This window comes from Vicugna pacos, chromosome 35 (assembly GCF_048564905.1).
Source record: "Vicugna pacos chromosome 35, VicPac4, whole genome shotgun sequence".
NCBI classification, from domain to species: Eukaryota; Metazoa; Chordata; class Mammalia; order Artiodactyla; family Camelidae; genus Vicugna; species Vicugna pacos.
In genome coordinates this window covers 24721591-24737399 of record NC_133021.1, presented here as the reverse complement: position 1 = coordinate 24737399, position 15809 = coordinate 24721591, and the positions used below count along the sequence as shown (strand labels likewise).

The 15809-nt window shown below is 51.6% G+C and overlaps 2 pseudogenes; both read right to left on the bottom strand.

Annotated features, from left to right (window-relative positions):
• Positions 1-3423: 3423 nt before the first annotated feature.
• Positions 3424-8567, bottom strand: LOC102531393 (microtubule-associated serine/threonine-protein kinase 2-like; annotated as a pseudogene).
• Positions 8568-13882: 5315 nt separating this feature from the next.
• On the bottom strand, positions 13883-15451 carry LOC102532700 (heterogeneous nuclear ribonucleoprotein H2-like; annotated as a pseudogene).
• Between the last annotated feature and the right edge of the window lie 358 nt (positions 15452-15809).

The following is a 15809-nucleotide window of genomic DNA, read 5'->3' as shown; positions in this document are numbered from 1 at the left end:
GGCAGAGAAAGAGCATGATGGCGTTGGGGCCGGGGCTCTGTCCTCGTGCAGGTGTGGGGCTGCTTCCAGGGTCCTGACACCAACTCTGCTCACTGCTCCCAGGCACCCTCTCCCTCCCTCCCTCCCAAGTTCTGTGTTATGGTTCAAACGTCCCAGATTGACCTTCCAGAGAGGATCCCGGAAAAAAGGGCAGAGCCAGCCCAGCAGAGGTGAGAAGCCTGTTCTCATCAGCACCAGATTTGCCCCTGTCTCAGCGGATCAGTCACCCCAGCCAGGCCCCATCACCATGATCTCATCCGGATACAGGATTCCTGGGCCCCTTGAAAGATAAAACCCTAATACAGGAAACAGCGAGAGGGAGTTGGGGAGATCAAAACCAGTCAGCTCATAAAAGCGCACAGAGGGGCCCAGACAAAACACAGCTGCTGGCCCATGGCCGGTGTCAGGCCACCAGCAGCACAAGTCCCAGGAGACCGGCCTCTTGAGGCTGGAGCAGGGGTGGTTCTCTCCCCGGAGTCAGCATTAGGCAGCGTTTGTCCCACACTCCCTGGCTCCCCTGGTCCTGCAGGCTGCTGTGCTCAAAACCACCAGAAAGCCTTTTATTTTTGATTGACATATATTTGATTTATACCATGGTGTTAGTTTCTGGTGTATCGCATAGTGATTTGGTATTTTTGCAGATTAAATTCCATTATAGGTTATTGCAAGATACCGGTGTAATTCCCTGTGCTGTACAGTTTATCTCTATTTCCTTTTATTGCCGAGTCAAATGCTCATAATGAAGTGCAGCTTTCAAGAATGTGGAGGGGGTGATTTTTTAAAATAATATAGGAAAAGAAAGAAATAGAACACGCGAACTTCCCATCTTCACGCTCCAGCCACACTGGCCCCGTTTGGATCCACAGATGGGCTGTGCGCTCTTTTTCACTTTTCAGCATGGAACCCCCTCCCTTCCTCTCACCAGCCCAACTTCCTGTATTAGGTCTAATACTTTTTATAAAAATGACACCACACTTGTGAGGGGTGAGGGTTGAAAAAACTGTCATGCAGAAAGTATAATCAAACAAACACACCCATACTGCTCCCCAGCAGCACTGATTAATGTGAACATCTGGTCACAGAGTGTGTCTGAGTCTGTATGTATGTATGTGTGTACGAACAAAACGTTTCAGATAAAGTTGGCATCCCCTTGTTAATAACATGGATTAATATCTCTCCCTCCAGGATGTATGTATGTGTATATGTGTGTCTAGTGCGTGTTTATAATATTTACACAAATAGTCATTACTGTGCATATTGAAATGAAACCTGTTACTTCCACTCTCTAGTTTTCAAATCTCTCCATGTTGGTATTTGTAGCACTAACTGATCTGTTTAAGCAGCTGTGTTCACATTATTTATTCCTCTGTTGTTAAATTTTAGGTCGTCCCCCACATTTCACTGTTACAACCAATACTGCAAGAAACTCCATGCAGATATTTCCTCGTGCACTTCTTCAAGGGTTTCTTCAGATGTGTATTTAGAACTGGAATTGCTGGATAGAAGGGTAAAGATTTTCAAGATATTTCAAGGTTGCCCGGCTGACTTCCAATGTGGTTTCACCAGTCTACACTCCCTCCAGCTGTTCATACGAGTTCCCACATCCACGTACCTTCATCAGCGTCAGTATTGCCAGAATGTGCACACGTTTCCCAAGCTAATAGGCTAGACGTCGTATTTCACTCTTCTTTTCCATTACCCTTTCCAGGATTCTGTGCGAATTTAAGCTACTCACTGCTTTGTTAACTGCCTTCTGCACTTAATATATCGTAGACATCGTCTCACGTGGATAAATACTCTCCCATATAATGTTAAGGTGTATTGTTTTGTACATCTATTCCACTGTTTATTTAACAAATGCCCTGCCTCTGGACATTTACCTTTATGTTTACAAGAGTCTGCTATTATAAACAGCACATGGGAGCTCATACAGCAGAGTGGCGAAAGGATGGACTTTCTTAGATTCAGACAAAATCTGGCTTTCATCTGGGACCCACTTGCCAGCTGTGCAGCTCTGGGAAGGACCCTCTGAGGTGCCCATCTTCCAGGATCTCATGGTACAGCAGGTGGCTAAAGTTTAGCCTCCAAAACCAGCTACTGTTTGAATCCTGGGTTCTGCCACTTGCTAGCTGTGTGGCCTTAGGAAAGCCCCTTAGTGTCTCTGTGCCACTGTTTCCTTATATGTAAAACTGGACATAATAATAGGACCTACCTCAGAGGGTCGCTGGAAGGTGGATGCAATATAATGGATGATTTTAGCACCGTCTGGCACAGACGAATATCTAGCATTGGTTAGAATTCTACCATTCAAGCCTGACAAATAAAATAGAATTTGGGTACCAAGTGGATCTGCACTGTCAAGTTCGATCTGCCCAGATGGAGAAGATGTGGCTCAGAGGAGTCAGTGATTGGCCCAAGGTCACACAGCTAGCTGCTGTCTGTTTGACTCGTGGAAACAAAATGAGGGCGGCCACAGGTGTGCGTTCTCTGGAACTTCGAGCATGTCAGGATAGGCCAGCTGGAATGAGAGGATTTGTAAACAAGAAGCCCCATCCCTCCGCATGCTTCATCCCACGGAGTCCAAACAGCAGTTCTTCCCCGTGGGTGGTCTGGCAGCATTTGCTGGCTCACTGGTCACCCTTTGTGGATGTGGATTTGCTCCAGGGCACGAAAGGGTGGATGTCAACTCGAGGCTTTTAACACTTTGTCACCAAGGCCGGATGCCAGGGTGGTGGAGGTGCAAAGGCCGGTGCATTCTGCTCACTGCTGAGTAACAGGAGAGCCTGATCCGTGACTGAGGCCACTGATTAATCAAAAGCTCTAATTGCCTGTCTGAGAATCCTCAGGGAGATGGAGGGGGCGCAGTTAAGATATGCAAGTTGTAGGCAGCATGCAACCTACATGATCTTGAACATCTTGTTGCTGCTCAGGTGATTTATCGTCTCTCAGGAGCAGGCTGGGGTGCACCTGACCTGATGCCTGCTCAGCCCGGGCACTGCCTCAAGCAGGCGCAGTCCAGGGGGTTCCATCCCTGGTGCTGCCGATAGTAGGCAGTCCGGGGTCGAGAACTGGGACTGTAGGTTTTCCCTCTCCGGGGGTACTTTCTCCCACTGTGTTCGATTTTTTGGAATATTTCCTGGGGTTTTTGTCACTGAAATGAGCAATAAAGACCTGTCCAAAAAGCAATAGATATAGTTTTCCTTTTTGGTGAAACCACTTTGGAGATTAACTGGGCAATCTTGAAACGAACAAGAATCTTTCCAAAAAGCAATAGATACCATTTGCCTTTCCTTTATTTAATTAATTTATTTTTTTGATGGTTTCCAAGAGTGTGTATTACACAGGTCTGAGTGCAAGAAATGGCGAACAACTGCTATGTTTGCTTTAAAAACTCATCGGGTGCCAATGCCAAGTCCTGATGCTTCTGAGGGCCCCCTGGGTCTCAGCCCTTCTGGAGCAGGCTGTGCCCGGGCTCCTGGGCGAGGGGGCAGCTTTTGCATGGAACGTCCTGCCGCCTGTCATCTGAGGCATCAGGCACGTTGGTGATGCCCAGAGCTGGCTCCTCTTTCTCTCTTTGCACACACTGAGGCTCCCAGAGCCAGCTTTGGCTGGGACCCTCACAAAGTGGATGGGCCAGTCCAGGGGCACTGGGTGGCCATGACTTCCCCTCCTGTCTGGGAGACAGGTTTGTAGGGTGGACTGAAGTTGTTGCTCCCAAACCCTGGGAGCTGGCCAGCCCACCTTCTGCTGTTGCCCTTCTGCTTGGGGATGTCCTCTCAGGGCCCTCGATGAGGAATTTCCAGGGCCATGGGCCCAGCTCTCCAGAAGTAGAGGCAGCGGAGCAACTGGTGGGGATGAGTCCTGAAGAGCTCGGACAAAGTGCTGTTAGTGCCTCGGTGTAGAGGTCCTGGGGCCTCCCAGCAGCCTTCAGCAGGGATGGGGTCTGTGGGTCCAGCCCTACCCAGGCTGGGGGCTGATGACAAGGGGCTAGCAGCCTCTTCAAAGGCCTGTAGGATCCCAAGCCTCTTCTGGGGACACTAGGGCCTTCCATTTTGGGACATCCCAGTGTGACCCCTGTCAATAGGCCTGGGTCCCCTGGGTCCTGGCTCCTGAGGTCCCTGGGCAAGAAGGCATCCTCTTCCTCACCCTCTCCTGCTCCTCTGAGGGGTGGATCCTGGCCTACTTCTGGGTTAGGTACCGAGCTTGGCTCCTGCACACCGTGGCTATTCTCAGGCCCCTCATCAGTGTCATCCTCTGAAGAGTCGACCTCTCGGATGGCTTCCTGTTTCTGCAGTGACTCTCGCCGTTCAGCCCGGTCTCGGTGGAGGGTACCCAGGGCCCACGAGGGAGCCGGCTGCAGCACTCCCTTCCCCGGCAGCGCCCCCTTCCCAGACAGCACACTCCTGGTCCCAACTACCTCCAGAGGGCTGACTGCCCTGGGCAGCAGTTCCTTCTTTAGCGCGGGGTTGGGGGGGGCAGGTCAAGGCTATGTTTCCGAGAAGTGGCAAGCTTGTTCTCAGAAGCAGCAAGTGCAGCCGCCAGTTTCTCAGCTGACTGTACCCTCTTAAGTAGTGGTGAGCGGGGTGGCTCCGCGCTCTTGGGTCGGGAGAGTTGCCGGCCTAAGGGAGGTGACAAGTGAAGCTTGGCAGGGAAGGCCTGGGCTCCGTGGCCAGACAGGGGTGATGGGGAACGCTTGGGTGAGGCTGCTGTTGGTGGAGAAGGGCTGTGGGCCAGGGGTGACAGCGGGATGCTGCCCGCTGACTTGCGCCGTGGAGAGCGGTACTGGCACTGGAGCTTGGGTGCCAGACCATGCAGGGAGCTGGGCCGTGCGTGCCCGGAGCTGGCTGGAGAACTGGGCACGCTGGAGCTGGGGGAGCTGCTTTGTGATGAATTCCCCCCCACTGAATGCACAGCATCAGGGGTCACCTCGTAGCCCTGAGTGGGAGATTGGGGGGGAAAGGCTGTAGCTGTGTGTGGGAGAGCCTGGCCCAGTCTCCCCTGATGACAAAGAACGGTTAAGAGAAGGAAGACCACGGCTGATGTGGAGCAGGGAGGCCTGCTTGGTGATCTTCCGGAATAGGGAGCTCCTTTCTCTGCTTTCTTGCCCATCATTGCTCCAGCTCCGCTTGCTCCTTCGGGCCATCTTAGCCTTGTAGCTGCCCTTCCGAGCGGGCCCCACTTTAATGGATGTGTTCTCCGGGGAGTTGCTGAAATAGACACTTTATTTTCACTCTTCAGGATTAGTTCCATCACCTCTGTGTGCACCAGCCCGTGCACAGGCTCCGCATTGACGTGGGTAATGAGGTCCTCCAACGAAGCCCTGCGTCACTGGCTGGACCTCCGTCCTCCACGTGCCACACCACGTGGTGCACGGTGTAGACGTCCGAGTCACCCATGTAGACACAGATGGCCCGCAGGGTGAAGCCATACTTCTTGCCAGCTCGGTGGATGATGATGGGGGGCCTTGAGCTGCTGAGGGCTGGCAAGAAGTCTCTGCTTAGAGAAAAGTTCCTGGATGACGGGTTGGATGGCTGGGAATGTGGGGACATGGGGCTGGTCAGCGGACAGCAGGTGTGGTGCTCCACAGGAATGAGGAGGGACAGGGCTGTGGCCAAGGCAGACTTGATCACTTTGTTGACGGGGTGAGTGATGTGCTTTTCTATCAAGTCCCCAGAGAGCAGCCAGTAGTGGACCCTGCACACTGCCAGGTCACTGATGGCCTTGGCTGTGGCTCCCTCAGCCAGCTGTGGGGTCCCACGGCCTCCTTGAGTCTCCACAGCTGTGGGCCAAGTAAGCAGTGAGACCTGCAGTGCAGTTGAGCCTCCCCTCCCCGCCGTGTCCTCCAGCCTACGCCCTCTGGGCACCTGTTGGTTCATACCTGGGCTGGAAGGACCGCTCTGGCCAACAGGCTCTGCATCCAGCTTCAGCCGCCGCTCCACCAGCTGTTCAGGGGCAGGCACGGGTCCCCCTTCTCCAGACTGGGGTGTCAGAAGCCATGCGTCCTCCGGCTGCTGCCTCCTGGGGGTGCCTCTGGCCTCCTTGGTGCCCTCAGGGAAGCGAGGCATATCCAGGAGGCCTGAGCAGTGGCGACGCACGGTCAGCGCAGGGCTCAAGTCACTCTCTGTGTGGGACGACTCCGACACAGACAGCCGGTTCCATAAGATCTCTGGGCAGCCGATCACCCAGCCCCGGTCTTGGCCCCTCAGCCCTGCCAGGCCCTCCGAGCGGTCCTCCTTCTCCTCGCTCAGGCTGCGCTTGGTGGGGGGCAGCGTCCGGCGCTCCTCAAGCAGGGAGAGCCACTCCATGCTGCTGTACACCTTGCTGAAACTTGGGGAGCAGGAAGAAAACTGGCGCATCTCAAGGCAGCCATCCTCACTCACTTCCTCCTCGTCCTCCGAGTCCACGTGGTGGCATCACTCTGAGGGTGTCAAAGTAGCTGGTATCATCCTCTGACTCCAGCTGAGGAATAAATTCGGCTTTCTGGCGAAGAAGTCCTGTCCAGTCCTGTCCAGTCCAGACCAGTAACGAATGGGTGCTGCTTCACCTCTCAGGCACTGCCTGTACCCAGTCTCTCCAGAGGGTTCTGGTGGAGCAGTTTAGACATGAGGTCCTGAGCGTCCGAAGGCAGGGCATCATCCCCCTCGGGCCATACAATCTCATCACTGATCACTTGCCCAAAGAGCTCCTCCGGAGTGTCTCCAAAGAAAGGGACGCAACCCACCAGGAACTCATACAGAATTATGCCCATGGCCCACCAGTCCACCGGCTTCCCACAGGCCTGATGCAGGATCACCTCAGGCGCAATGTACTCTGGGGTCCCGCATACCTGCTTGTCCAGGAACTCCCGAGCATCCTTTTCAAAGCGGCCCTCATACAAGTTTGTGGTCAGACTCATGAGGCGCCAATTTTAGAAAGGCCAAAGTCAGTGAGCTTGATGTGCCCCATGGATGTAATCAGCAGGTTGTCAGGCTTGAGGTCATGGTGCACGATGCCATAGTTGTGTAAGTACTCCAGGGCGAGCATGGTTTTTGCAAAGTACAGGTGCACCATGTCCGCAGGCAGGGCCCCGATGTTCTTCAGCAGAGTGGCGCAGTCCCCTCCTTCGACACACTCCATCACCATGCACAGGTGGCTCTTGGTCTCAAAGGAGCAGAACATGCTGACCACCAAGGGGTTCTCAGCAAAAGTCAGCACGTCTTGCTCCCCGAAGACCTGCTGGATCTGACTCACAGGATCAGGTTCGGCTTGTTGATCTTCTTCATGGCAAAGCACTGTCGGGTGGCCCTGTGCCGCACCGGGAACACAGCCCCATGAGCGCCATTGCTGATGAGCTTAATGGTTTCGAAGTCCTCTTCAGAGGGTGTCTTCTTAGATGTCAGAGAAGCCCCATGGCCCTCAACTGAATCATCTGTCTCTGGTGTGTCAGGACTGTCATAGCTGCTTAACTGGGCCATTTCCTCTAGTGGATCCCGTGTGAGGCCCAGTTGGCTAACGATGTAGCGGGGAATGTCATATTTAATCCCTTGTCCCTCTCTGGCGTGGCCCTCAGCTGCTTCTAACAGGTGGTAGAACTCCAGGGTCAAACTCCAGGCACTCCAGGAGGCGCGCTGGGCAGGCAATGACGATCATCAGCTTTTTCACCAGCTGCAACACAAAAGCCAATTCTGAGCTCTCTCAGCGCTCGTGAGCATCTTGCAGGACTTTTTCTAAATTCTCATGAAGTTCGTAGAAGTAGCGTGAGGTAATGAGGCCACTCCGAGATTTATCCAGGCAGTCTTGGGCCATCTCAATCACCTGATGATGGATAAAGCTCAAGCTTCTGTCTGTCAAGGGCAACACGCTGTCTGGAGTGTTGGAGGAAATGAACTCTGCTAGACGCTCTTGCTTTTGTGCGGTGGCCTTGGGGAATCTTTCTTTGTATACATGATTCATCATTATTATTTCACTGTCAAAGGAAACTCGTGACCGTCCAAGGCTGAGACTGCAGGAGCGGGGCCGCAGGGCCGGGGACTGCTGACCCTCCTCATCGGGCACACTCTCTGGGCTGAAATGCTTTGTCAGGAAGTGCAGCTCATCGGCTGTAGGCTGGAAGGGCAACTGGTGCCGCTTTTCCTGGGAGGAGCATGATAATGAGACGGTGCAGCTGGGAGTGTTGGTTGCATAGCCTGAAGAAGGGATTGGCCAAAGACTAGCGCCGCCCATCAGTCCAGACAAAGAAACAGCCAGGTTTCCTCTCTGTAACTTACAGGCATCCTGACTAAGTTGCCGTTGAAGTTTAGCTTTTCCAGTGGATGAAAATATGTCAGGGTTACTGAGCTTCCTGAAGAGCAGGGTTCTAAGTCCAGTTATCACATCCTGCTCCTTGACTTCGGGCCCTGCGGGCCCGGTCCAGTCCGCTCCTCCGGTGGCTGCCTCCCGGGCGGCCCTCGCTGGCGCAGGGGTAGAGGCTGGGGCTGGGGCAGCTCTGCCGCCCGCTGAGCCCCATCCTCCCGGCGGGCGGCCGGCGGCAGCGGCGGCAGCAGCTCCATTTCGTTTCTGTGGCGGGGCCCCGCCGGCTTCGGGGCCGCGACTGTCCCGGCCCCGCACGGCCCCGGGTCGCAGCGTTGCCGCGCCAACCACCGCCCGCGGCCACCATGAAGCCCCCGACCCCAGCCCGCAGCGCCTCCGCGCTTCCTGGGACCTCAAGCGCCGCGGCCTCCTCGGTGCTCCTTACGGAGGCAGCAGAAACGCCGCAGCCTAGTCTCCCACCCCGCACACGCTCAGCCGACCATCAGCCTCTGTCTCCACCGCCCGCCGCCACCACCTCCACCGCCGTCGCCGCCGCTACCGCCGCCGCCGCCGCCGTCTCCACCGCCAGCTGCCGCCGTCGCCGCCTCCACCGCCTCCACCACCTCCACCGCCAGCCGCCATCGCCTCCATCTCCACCGCCAGCCGCCGACGCCGCCGCCTCCACCGCCGCCGCCGTCTCCACCGCCGTCGCCGCCGCTACCGCCGCCGCCGCCGCCGCCGTCTCCACCGCCAGCTGCCGCCGTCGCCGCCTCCACCGTCGCCGCCGCCTCCACCGCCGCCACCACCTCCACCGCCAGCCGCCATCGCCTCCATCTCCACCGCCAGCCGCTGCCGCCGTCTCCACCGCCGCCACCACCTCCACCGCCAGCCGCCATCGCCTCCATCTCCACCGCCAGCCGCCGCCGCCGTCTCCACCGCCAGCTGCCGCCGCCGTCTCCACTGCTAGCCGCCGCCGCCGCCGCCTCCACCACCATCGCCGCCGCTACCGCCGTCTCCACCGCCCGCCGCCGCCGCCTCCACCACCTGCCGCCGCCGCCGTCTCCACCGCCAGCCCGCCAGCCTTGCCTTTCCTTTAAATCACTTGAGTATCGAAGATTATCCAAACAGAAGATTATCCAAATATAGGGATCTGGCAAACAAGATTTCAAGCTTCTTTTCAATCCCATATCCCTATGGGAAGGTATGGAGGAAAAGTGCTCTAAAAATCTGTAAACCCTAGACACGGTCATCACTGTCAACACTTTTCTCTGGTTACAGTTATAAGAAGTGCTGAAACTCATATTTTGTTAAGTTAGAAAATGTCTCTCCTGTTCAAGACCCTTCAAAAAAATAGTATATGTATATATTTTCTTATATATATATATATATATTTTATATATAAGTATTTTGTTTATAGATCCTATTATACATATGTGTGTATGTAAATTGTTTAATTAAAAATCCCCCTCTCACCCCCTTCCCTCCTCTTAAGTCATTCTCCTCTGTTGGATTTGAGGTCAACTTTAAAATTCACAGTTGACCACTAAAAATACATTAAAAAGCCAAAACGCTTAATGTGTCCACTTTAAGTTTTCAGTACTTTTTAACAGTCCGGTTAAGAGTTGTATCTGGGAGGAAAGAAGCTGTAGAGTTGGGGAGACTGAAGACAGAGTAGAGATGGGGTGGGGTCGCTGGGGCCAAGTCCTGGGGAGACCAAGAGGTGGGGCTGGGAGGCAGAGGTGGGGAGAGAGGCTGGCCCTGATGAAGAGGAAAGGCAGGAGGAGCCAGGTGACTGGCGGGTAAGTTTGTGGATCAAGTAGGAAACTAAGACAGATAATGCTCTTGCCTCAAGTTTCTCCCTGTAGAGACTGAGGCAGGTTCTTGGGGAGCAGGGAAAGCCCGCCCTGTAGCTGGTGATGGGAAGAAGGAGGCTTCTAGATACACGTGCGCCCACAAAAGTTGGTATTAAAAATCTCCTATGATGACGTTAAGGAAGTATCAGGCAGTGCGGTTAATCACATCGGCCACAAAACCTCTGCTCCTCCCACACATGAGTGGGGCTCACTCTCCTCCCGTGACCCTTCAGTGGCTTACGTGACAGGTGGATGGTGGCAGAGGTGACGCTGCCTCACTTCTGAGGCTCCTTGAGGAGCAGCTGGTAGATCTCTGCCTCAGCCTCAAACACCGGTTCTGGGGGGCTCTCTGCCACGCAGACATCCTCCCCCAACCCCCGATTGCCACTCTGGAGAGGCCTCTCTGAGGATCCTGATGGTCCCAGCCTCCCAGCTGTCCCCGCTAAGGCACTCGAGGTGCCCTAGACATCAGTGAAGCCCAGACCACATGGCGGCCAACCCTCAATGAACTTAGTCAATCCAGATGGAGAGGACCGCCACCAAGGCTGCCCGAATTCATGACCCACAAAATAGAGACCATAAATGGTGGTGGTTTCAACAGCAAATTTGGGGCTAATTGGCTAAGCAGTAATAGTCATCAGAACAAGTAACATCCACCACTGCTGAAAACACCCACCTCCTATGACCTACCAGGTCCGCTCCTGGGTAAATATCTAACCAGGTTCGTCTCTATTTGCACCAAAAGACACATGCAAGAAAGGTCATAGCAGCACCATATTCCCAACAGCTGCAAACTGGAAACAACTTGAAAAAGGCAAGACGAGAACTGTCTATCGGCTAGATTGGGTTGGATGGAACCTGGGAGAATCAGGGACAAGGCTGGCAGCAGAGGGGCCTGGATTGGCAGTTTGTGGCCTCTTTAGGGGGCTCCCAGTTAGATGGTTGTACAATGCCAGGTGTGACGTGCACTGTCACAGCCAAACACCCAATGGAAGAGGAGGCACCACCTAACACCCTCAACACCCGCAGCATCATGTATGTGTGAGCTAGTGTCCCCCAACCACCCACTCTGCTTGTATTTGCTCTGATCACTGCAGAGTTCACAGTGTTGTGCCTGGTGATAAGAAAGAAGGAAAGAGAGAGAGAAAAGAAGGAGGGAGGCTGGGAGAGAGGGAAGGAAAAAGGAAACACTAGGTCTCTTTCATTAAGAAACAGACACATAACAAATGATTTCCGCACAACAGGATGGCGAGTGCCGTGTTCCAGGTTTGCACACCACCCTTGTGCTGGTCACTAGACTTCACCTTAAACGCACCACCTATCTTCTGCATCCCTGTTAGAAAGGAAGCTTTTTGAGGTCAGGGACTGTGTTCTACAGAGTTTTCAATTCCCACAGCATCCAGGCCCTTGTGCGTGGTCGCTACGTCAAGCTTATTTTTAAAAAGCTGGATGACTGAATTAAGTCAGAGCCAGCTGGGTTTGTGAGATCACCCATGAGGTGGCCTTGAGCTGAACCCTCCTTCCTCTGCAGTCAGGTTAGAGGGGATATGCTTGGGGCTGAGGAAATGAGAGCTCATGAGAAACTAGCCTCTGGTTTGCCCTGAGTCTGTGGACTGAACTGAAGGTCTGTGGACAGCTCGTTGTGCATCCAAGAACAAATGCCCCTTCCCCAGTGATGTTCCATGATGGCCATCACAATGAACTCCAGGCACAATTGTCCATGTAATTATATAGTGTCATAGAAAGGCGGCCAAGAAATGGCCCCTGGTCCTGGGGGCTGAGGATCCCCCAGGTAGAAGGGAATACCCAGCAGGTGAGCGGTGTCTTACCTCATCTGCCTTTGGCCTCTAGGGGACTGACTCCCTGGACCCCAGAAAACCTTGGCACCCCTGTGATCTATATCCCACTACCCAGTTGCAGTTCAGAAATTGGGTGTGGTTCAGAAACCACAAGTGCACACACACACAATGAACAGAATGCAAATTGTGCATGAACTTCATTGATTTCTTAATCATTAACTATCTTTTATCAACCAATTAGAAATGTGCAACTAATATCATAGGGGAGAGGGAGGCGTCCTGGAATGCTAAAAGGCTCAGAAATACAGCTCTGTTTTGCTCTCAGATTGTTTTACTCCAAATGGAGAAATTAAAATTTCACTTTCAGGACTTATCTGAGCCAACAGAGGGCGTCATTCACCTTTACAAGTCCCTTGAGCACTTTTTTTGGTTGGGAGATACAGGAGTCACGGGACCCTGAGATGCACTGAATCTAAATGGGCTTTCTGCTGTAGACGAAGGCAGCAGGGTGTGGGTGGTATTGGCAACTGAACAACTAGCATACAGATACATCTAAAATGCCGTATTCCTTTTGAATGGAGTAGAGTTGAATCAGTTTTCTCTCTTCCATTAAACTCTTTATCTGGCTAGATTGACCTAAGGACATCAGCCAATTCTCTCACCTTTGACACATATCCGGGAGTTTGGGTTGGGACACTGTTGACCGTCCCATTTTCCAAACAAGTGGGAGTTTGTTGTGTGTAATCAGGTTATACGTTGGGGGTGGGGAGTGAGTGATCCTGGAAAAGGCCACCAGAGGGAGCCAAATGACTGCTTTAGAATCACTCACTGCGGTTTTGGAATTCCTCTCTGGGAAGTGGCTTGCTGATACCTTTTGAGCCACCCAATCCCTCCCCGTCTCTCCTTCTCCCCCAGACATTTTTTTAAAAATCAGAAATAACCATAGCGCTAGAAATGTATATTCTGTATTTTCTTACCGAACAACCCACAGGCTTTAAACAAACAATACCGCTGTGGTGAAATATTTAGCAATGTAAAGATTCTCTCCTTTCTTAGCAGGGAGTAAAATAATTAAAGCAATCTTGCCTTAGAAAATAAATTAGCTGGTAGATGCACAGTGAGCAGCAAATCCAGTCAAGTATATTGGTGGGCTAGGGGAGGGGAGAACGGTTTATGAGTATGGTCATGTAATTTTCAAACAACATGTTAAGCATCTGTTTTATTTTTTTTTCCAGTTTTTAAAAGGAAGATTTATTTAACAAGTTTCACTTAGTACAATACATCTAATGGAAATCACAACACAAGGAAAGATTTAAATCAAAGCCTCAGAATTTCATACAAACAACATGACCAAACTCCTAAAGTATTGGTATGACATCTCAAAATTGTCTTGGAGCTTTTTTTTTTAAAAAAGTAAACATGTACACTCACGTGCCTTACAGGATATTAAACCAAAAAGCTAGAATTAACACACATGCCAAATGTTTTCACTTTATTATCGTAGACAGAGCTCCTATATTTGAGTTTTACAGAAAAGCATGTTTCTCAACATGCATCCAAAGTTTTCAGTGGATTGTGGTATAAGAGCAACATTTAACGTAAGTGAACTTGCTTTAACCTAAATATGCTTACTGCTTAGGTACACTCCTACAATGTAACTAACTTGAGGAAAGCTGGAAGTTGTTTTAACAGTTATGGTCAATACTGAACTTTGTTATTACATCCTAGATGAATGTTTCAGTGTTCAAAATTACGGAGCTTGAAGTTTTAAAACAATCTTGACTTCCACTTTACAGTAAGCATGAATCACAAGCCTGTAATGCAAAACTGTTAAATATAATTTTTGCTTGTTTTCTTTAAAAAAAAAAGAGAGAGAAAGAAGGAAAGAAAGAAAGAAGCTAGCTGACCAAGAGTGATCAGAATCAATGATATTTCCCGTTTACCAATCACACTGGATATGCCTGACATCTCTCCCACTCCATTCAACTCCCATAAATGCACAGCTTTTGTATCTGTTGCAGTTGTTTATTGCTCTTTCTCTCTTAAGCGAGGTTGGACTGATAGTCACTGGAGTTCTCCTGCAGAACTTGGTCATATCCACTCATGCTGCTCTGACCACCATAGCCACCTCCGTAGCCACCACTCAGCTGCTGGCTAGCAGGACCCCCGTAACTAGACTGGTTGGATATACCCATCCCTCCCATCATTTGGCTACCATAAGCACCACCACTAGCCCCTGTTGTAGAATTCAAAAAGAGCTCTACATAGCTGTGATCATAAGCTCCCCCGTTTGTGCCTGCGGTAGAATTCAAGAAGAGCTCCACATATCTGTGTTGCATGTTAGCTTTGTCTTTTGCCATAGCTGCCACGGCATCTTCATGAGTAGCAAATTCAACATCTGCCTCACCAGTAACTCTGCCATCAGGCCCAATTTCAATGTGTACTCTCATGGGGTTAAAAGGCAAGAAAAAATTGTAAATATCACTCTGGGTGGCTCTGTAAGGTAATCCCCCCATGTACACACAGTGCCCTGTGGTGCTCTGACCCACCATCTCCATATCTATGATCAGACATTCTTGAAAAACAGTAATTGAGGTCTCTTCCTAATCGATCAGATCCAAAGCCATATCCATCATTATAGCCACCATAATCCTCATAGCCTCCATACCCTCCACCATTGGCACCGCGCCTCATCCTTTCAAACCCAGCCCCTCTGCCAATGCTATTATACCCTCTGCCAGCCCCCCGGCCTATCATAGGGACCTGGCCGCTGCATAGCCATGAGCTTTCGAGGTGGGTCGTAGTGGGGTCGGACTTCAGCTCGGCTACTCTTGAAGATCTCAATGTACCTGTGCACTATTCTTTCCTTGTGTTTCTTTAAGGCCTTTTCGGCTATCTCCTGGGAAGCAAACTGCACAAAGGCCTCCCCTGTGCTCCGCCCCTGAAAATCCACTGGCAGTGTCATCCCATTTGGCACAATTTCCAACCCTGAAAAGAACTGAACAATCTCTTCCTTGCTACAGCCAAATGGGAGTCCTCTAAGCCGGACGAAGCCGTCATTGGCAGCATCAGGACTTTTCGGACCTGTATGCTTCAACACCCAATCCATTTCAACACTGTTGGACTTGAATACTTCAGCATAGCTGTGTCCCATGGTTTCTCTGTCCTTCCTCAAAGCCAGCTTCACTTCATGTTCGGATTCAAGTTCAACAAATGCTTCTCCACTTGGTCTGCCTTCTCTGGTGTAGATGAAACGAATACCTGATTTTGGATTTTGCAGTCGGAGAAGAAGCGCATCACTTCATCGGCTGAGCAGGACCAGGGTAGGCCCCTGATCTTCACCACGAACCCCTCCCTGCCTTCTGTGCCTAGCATCATGGTGTCTGTTGGGCTTTTGGTGGCAAGATCAGCTCAATGGAATTTCGGTGTAGCTCTAACGATACCAGATAATTTTCCTCTTTCTTCCCTCAAATGGCTATAGCGAGACGGTAGATGACGACCAGAACTACTTCTGCTCACAGAAGCGATTGATCACGTGTTAAGCATCTGCTTTAAAGGGGACTTGACGGTGATTTTTCCTTCTTACACTGTGATAAGGCTTGGCTCCGCACAGGGAACCCAGGACAGTGATGCCACTGCCTGTACCCTTGACACGATCCCATAAAGAACTGTGCCCGGGAATTAGATGGCATAGATGTACTGGCTTTCTGACTATACACAAAAAACACCAATTAATTCACAATTAATGAAACCCTGAATAGAGTAACATGCATCTCACGTCTTAGGTGTGTCGAAGCTACTGTAATGTGAGGACTGCCCCCCCGATACAATGGCTTAGAGATAAAAATAT